This window comes from Pan troglodytes, chromosome 7 (assembly GCF_028858775.2).
Source record: "Pan troglodytes isolate AG18354 chromosome 7, NHGRI_mPanTro3-v2.0_pri, whole genome shotgun sequence".
In the NCBI taxonomy this organism is placed as follows: Eukaryota; Metazoa; Chordata; class Mammalia; order Primates; family Hominidae; genus Pan; species Pan troglodytes.
This window is the reverse complement of record NC_072405.2, coordinates 31,025,018-31,031,321: the sequence shown is the minus strand read 5'-3', so window position 1 is coordinate 31,031,321 and position 6,304 is coordinate 31,025,018. Positions and strand designations below refer to the sequence as shown.

At 49.5% G+C, this 6,304-nt stretch overlaps 1 long non-coding RNA gene across 1 annotated transcript; it reads left to right on the top strand.

Moving 5' to 3' along the window:
• Positions 1-910: 910 nt before the first annotated feature.
• LOC134810837 (uncharacterized) lies at positions 911-5,834 on the top strand. Its single transcript, XR_010159445.1, has 2 exons — positions 911-1,338; positions 3,606-5,834. It is a non-coding gene; the product is annotated as an uncharacterized LOC134810837 (long non-coding RNA).
• The last annotated feature ends 470 nt before the right edge of the window (positions 5,835-6,304 follow it).

The following is a 6,304-nucleotide window of genomic DNA, read 5'->3' as shown; positions in this document are numbered from 1 at the left end:
TTACATGGAACACCCCCTACCCTTCCTCTCCTCTCCCCTTCTAATGGCCTCAGCCTCTCCTCAAGGTCTTGGTCACACGCCCCGTCTTCTATAGGGCCTTCCCCTCACCCTGAACATCTCTCTCTTCCAAGCCTGCAGTGGCCCTTACCAATTGGAACTTCCTGCTTGTACCTCCTCTGGACGTGTATCATGTCTTATATGTGATATTTCCACTGAGCCTCATTCCACACTTCTCATTAAACTGCCTGCTCCCTGACAGCAGAATCCAAGTCTCAAGTTTGTTTCCTTCCACCAAGAATGCACGGGAGTTCTCCGTAGATGTTGCCCTCATTGAAATGAGAGAGCTAAGGCCTAGACCGGGAATGCTGCGCCCACCGCAAAATGGAATTCTGGTGGTCAAGAGGCCCCCCCATCCTGTGCTGTGAGGGTTAGGAGAGTCGGGGGTCATGGGGATAGAAGAAAAAGAACCAGGTGGGAAGGACAAAGTGGATTAGACTCCTACTCCAATCAATCATCCTTCAGAATCACCAACTAGGACACTTGAATTGGGTCCACAAGTTCTTACTGAGTACTGCTTGGGGCCGGGCACAGTGCTAGGCACTGCGGAGACAAAGATGAGTGAGATTCAGTCCCTGCCACTAGGGAGCTTGGATACCATCTCTTGTCTTCAGTAACTTTCTGGGTGACCCTAGGCCAAGTAATTCTGAGCAACCCAAATAATTCTCAGCGTCTGAGAGAGATCACGCCCCTCTTCCTTCGCCTATGCACCATGAGCCCTGGCAGGGAAGCCCATGCCATCAGTCAGAGCTTCCTAGCCAACATGCAGCCCTCTAGGGGATTCCAGTTGGGCCAATATTGGCCTCAGGGGCCAGAGGCAGCCTTGGTTCTTTACTGCAGTGGCTGTAAAAAGTTTCATTTTCTATGAGAACTACAGCATGACAAAGGTCAGGAAGCCCTGCCTAAGTCATCTGGTGAAAGAGGATGCAAATGCCACCAAGGAGCTCCAATTCTGGGCCCCAAAGAGTCGTTAACTGCTGTTCCCTGGATCCCAGAGTTTTGACTGCACAGAACAGCAAAGAAGAAACCAAAAGTCGGGCTCCATCCAATTCCTCACCTGGGTGGATGAGGCCAGCACCTGATTGTTTTAGGCTGAGTAGGCTCCTGAAGCTGAGAGCTGATAAGAGACATTGATCTAGGGTTTGCAACTCTCTCTGGTTTCCCGAAGCTGTTTCTCACAGGGCAGGGAGAAGAGGAAACTACCAGCCTTTGGACTCAGCGTCTGTCCCATGGGCAAAGCCTTTATCCAGCAAGAAGCCAGCTGTGTGGCAAGCAATGGAGGTAAGAATGTGCTCTCATCTCTTTCGTCTCTAATACTCACTCTTCTCTCTCACTCCCTCTTTGCTTCCCCTGACTGCGTCCTGCACCGTCCCCCCACACTCACGCCTTTTCTGGTTCATTTCAAATCACGAAGTTCCTCTTTCCAAAAAGCCCCATCCCCAGAGAGTCCTTTCTGCAAAGACGCCCGTCCCTGCTGACTGAGAAGGGGCTCTCCCCGTGGCCCCCAGGGGGAATGACAGGACCTTTGGAGCACATGACCCCACTTACCCTCCCTGAACCCCTGAGCTAAGACAGTGAAGTTCCCACTACAAGCTGTCATCCCTCCTCCTTCTCCCTGAAGACCCCAGCCCAAGCCCTACAGAGCCCCTAAATTTCATTAGGAACTCTAACAGACGTCTCCTCTCAACCCTTCTGCAATAGAACCAGAAACTCATGAACAGAGCTGGGAGGAACTTAGAGGTAGTTTATCCCAGTCCAACCCCTTCCTAAAGGCCAGGAATAAGAAGGCCTTGGCCTAAAATCATAGATAATTCATAGCAGAACCCAGAATTCCTGATTCCCAGGCCAGGGCTAACACCTGACATTTACCCACACACCACACTTTGCACAAGTCTCACCTTCTAAGATCTTCCTTCTCTCCCTGCCCCAGCCCAGCCAGCCCCAAACTCTCATCCTCTGGACTACCCATGGCAGTGACTCGCTGTCTTGGACTTGTATCTTAGAAGAAGTCTCCAGGACAATCCACTTTGTAAATGTGGATTTTTCAGAAAAGTAAATGGTACTTTTTCTGGCCAGGCACGGTGGCTCATGCCTGTAATCCCAACACTTTGGGAACCCAAGGGAGGCGGATCACCTGAGGTCAGGAGTTTGAGACCAGCCTGGCCAACATGGTGAAACCTCATCTCTACTAAAAATACAAAAAAAAATGGCAAGGCGCGGTGGCTCACACCTGTAATCCCAGCACTTTGGGAGGCCAAGGTTGGCGGATCATGAGATGAGGAGTTCGAGACCAGCCTGGCCAATATGGTGACACCCTGTCTCTACTAAAAATACAAAAATTAGTCGGGCATGGTGGCGCACACCTGTAGTCCCAGCTACTCAGGAGGCTGAGGCAGGAGAATTGCTTGAACCCAGGAGGCGGAGAATTGCTTGAACCCGGGAGGCGGAGGTTGCAGTGAGCCAAGATCACACCACTGCACTCCAGCCTGGGTGACAGAGTGAGACTCAGTCTCAAAAAAAAAAAAAAAAAAAAAAGCCCTGGGTGTGGTGGTGGGCACCTGTAATCCCAGGTACTTGGGAGGCTGAGACAGGAGAATCACTTGAACCCAGAAGGCGAAAGGTTGCAGTGAGCTGAGATTGTGCCATCACACTCCAGCCTGGAGGACAAGAGCGAGACTTCATCGAAAAAAAGGAAAAAAAAAATGTTACTTTTTCTTTCTTTCTTTCTTTCTTTCTTTCTTTCTTTCTTTCTTTCTTCCTTCCTTTCTTTCTTTCTTTCTTTCTTTTTTCTTTTCCTAGACAAGGTCTCGCTCTGTTGCCCAGGGTGTAGTACAATGGCACAATCTTGACTCATTGCAGCCTCTGCCTCCCAGATTTAAGTGATTCTCCTGCCTCAGCCTCCCAAGTAGCTGTAACTACAGTAGTGTGCCACCATGCCCAGCTAATTTTTGTATTTTTAGTAGAGATGGGGTTTCACCACTTTGGCCAGGCTGGTCGCAAACTCCTGACCTCAAGTGATCCTCCCACCTTGGCCTCCCAAAGTGCTGGGATTACAGGCATGAGCCACCTCATCCCTCCAGTAAATGTTACTATATAATAGGACTTTTTCTCTTTGGTCACCGGACTCTACCTGAAATTACTTAAAGTGTAATCAAAAACACTCTTATTTCAACATCATTATAATGCATTAGTTTGAATTTAGGCACAAACAGGTGTTTAGAAGAGACGTATGTAATTGGCTTGGAGAGGATCCGGTGGCCTCCGAGACAGCCTAGGAAAGGGATAGCCAGGTGCAGAGTGGCACAGTGGCCATTGCACCTACTGAGAGGCCCTGGCAGAAACAGTTCCTCCCTGATTCCCGTGGGAATGGTGAGTACCCTTATTCTCCTCTGGGCTATGGCTTCTCCCCTGCCTCCATGCTGGGTCCAAGGGCGTGCTGGGGTGCGCCTCTCAAGCTTGCCTTTCTCCCACAGATTGATTTCTCCACAGACTTCATCCTGGTTCCTCCTCTTACCCACATCTACCACCCCTTTTCTTTCCCTTGACAGCCACAATGGGGACAAAGGATGGAGTTAAGAGCATTCGTTTTAAAGTCACACCGGACGAATTCAACTGTCAGACCAGCCAGGTAGCCTCCAGTAAGCTACTTGGACTTTTAAGACTTGAAAGGGCAGCCCTAAAGCCTTCCTCTCACAGGATTGTTGTAAAGAATGAAGAAAATTATGGCCTGAAACAGTGGCTCATGCCTATAATCCCAGCACTTTGGGAAGCTGAGTCAGGAGTATCACTTGAGGCTAGGAGTTGGAGACCAGCCTGGGCAACATATCAAGACCCCATCTCTACTGAAAAAAAAAAAAGTTTTTTATTAGCTGGGCATAGTGACACCCACCTGTAGTCCCAGCTACTGAGGAGGCTAAGGCAGGAGGATTGCTTGAGCCAAGGAGATTAAGGCTGTAGTGAGCCATGATCATGCCATTGCACTCCAGCCTGGACAACAGAACAAGACACTATTTAAAAAAAAAAAAAAAGAAAGAAAGAAAGAAAGAAAACTGAAGAAAATGAAATGTGTCCACAAGGCCTGGCCAAGGCAGGCATCAGATATCAGTTGCCCCCATCTTCCATGGCTACAGCCCGGAAGCTCCTGCAGCTCCCGGGACTGGGCTCAGCTCCAACTCCACCAGGAGCACCAGCTTCAAGGTCTTCATGAAGCATGTGGGAATCTGTGGGGCTGCCAACAGCATTCCCTTCCTAAAACTTCAAGGCAAAACCAGCCTAGCCTCTGAGCTGGCTGTCATTATCCAAGAAATGACAATGACCTCTAGAACGCTAGGCAGGACTGGCCAGGAGGATTCCACTGTGACTTGTCCATCGCCTATGAAGCCCTGTGGCACACCCCAAAATGGAAAGCAACTGAGGACCCTCAAGAGAACTGCCATTCAGGAGCAGTCCCACCAGGGTGGGTTCCGTACACAGGTGCTTAGTGTGATTGGAGGAACCCAGATACTCTCTGCACCCCAAGTCTCCCACTCCTTGACTCTGATATGCCACAACCAGATGTCATCTCACCAGCATTCATGAGCACCTACCACTTTCCAGGCACCACGCTGAGTATTGGGCTTGATTCCTCTGGGTTATATATTACCACCCCTAAGCGTTTTCTTTTAAAATGCAAACACCCTCTGAGAAGGGCAATGCATTAATTAGATTGCTCACACCGCAGACTGAATTAATTCAGGGTATGGGGAGTTCTTTATTATAAGATATCAGAGAAGGACTAGATATCTTTAGCAAACGGGGCAGCTAAAGTTCAGAGGGCACAGGTGACTATAGAAAAAAGGACCAAGACAGCTGTAACTTTGCATTTTTCTACAGTGGATTTCAGTGGCCACATCTCCTTCCTCCTTTGTCCTTAATCAAGACAAACATGCCCATGCCCATAACAAGCAGCAGCAGTCCCCATAAGTGCAGCTGATGAGTTGGACTCCATAGGAGAGAGCGGCCAGGGGCTGGCAGCCCTGGCTCTGCTGCAGAGGAGCCGGCCTGCCTTTCACCATCTCCAGGATGAGGACGCCCTGAATCAGTGCCTACTCGCTCCCCAGCAAGTTCAGGGCTTAGAGTTCAGGTAATTAGGCCCTTGGCAATCTCACCTGAGCCCGCCAATAAAACAGACAAACACCTTCAGCTCCTGTTCAGGAGGGAGAGAGGAAACCAGGAGGGAGGAAACCAGGAGGGAGGAAGGGAAGGAGGAAAACTTTTTTCTATTCTAAGGCTTGGCAACCGGAAGGGAGAATTCATTTACAAAGCAGTCACTCCAACACCCCACTCCTGCTCCACACCCAGGGTTGTCCCCTCCTGCCACAGAACCCTGGACTCCATCTGCCACCATCATCGAGGATGACAGGGGACATCTTTGCAGGCTGCAACCTGAACAGGCACTGGGCACTGAGGGCCTAACCTTGTAGGGCAGGCATTCGCCAGCATGGTTCCTTCCAGCAGAGGAAAGAAGGCTCCCTCCCATTCCAGGAGCCACACCACCCCCAAAAGATGTCTGAAAGGCTGCTCCAGAGTGTTAGAGAGCAACTGAGTGACTTCTTTGAACCCTGCCTTGTGTCACCACCAGCTGTTGAGGGCTCAGCTCAGTTCATGTCTGGGCTCCTTCAGACCGGGGACCATTCCTTAACCATCCCTGGATTGGGACAGTGCCCAGGAGATACTAGGCACACAGATTTCCTTTCCCCCCCTAAATAATCAACATTATTAATACTTCTTGCATATGATCACGCTGGTCTGTGATGGAGTTCCATACCTGGCCTTTTTTACTACCTATATCATCTAAATTTACTCCTGCCACACACGAGAGGGAAGGGCATATCTGTCACAAGGCTGGGTGGGGAAGAATAACAACAATTGCAGTTTATTGGGTGCTTGCTTAAGGGACTGGCAAGTACTCTATGAGGATTATCTAATTTAATTCTTCCTAAGGGGTAGATACTATTATCCCAATTTACAGACAAGGAAACTGAGGCTAAGAAAAAAAAACAGACGTTTGCCCAAGGTCACAGTGAAGCTTTAATGAAGACTTTAATTGAATTGAAGGCTCCCGTTTTATGCAAAGAACTAGTAGAAAGGAGAGGGAAGGAATCGTGTCCCCAGACTCCTATCCAATCTTGCTGACGGGTAAGCAAGCCCTGGTGCAGGTCGGCAAACCTTGCCCCATGCTCTTCTACTTGGAAGCAACAAGTCCAGC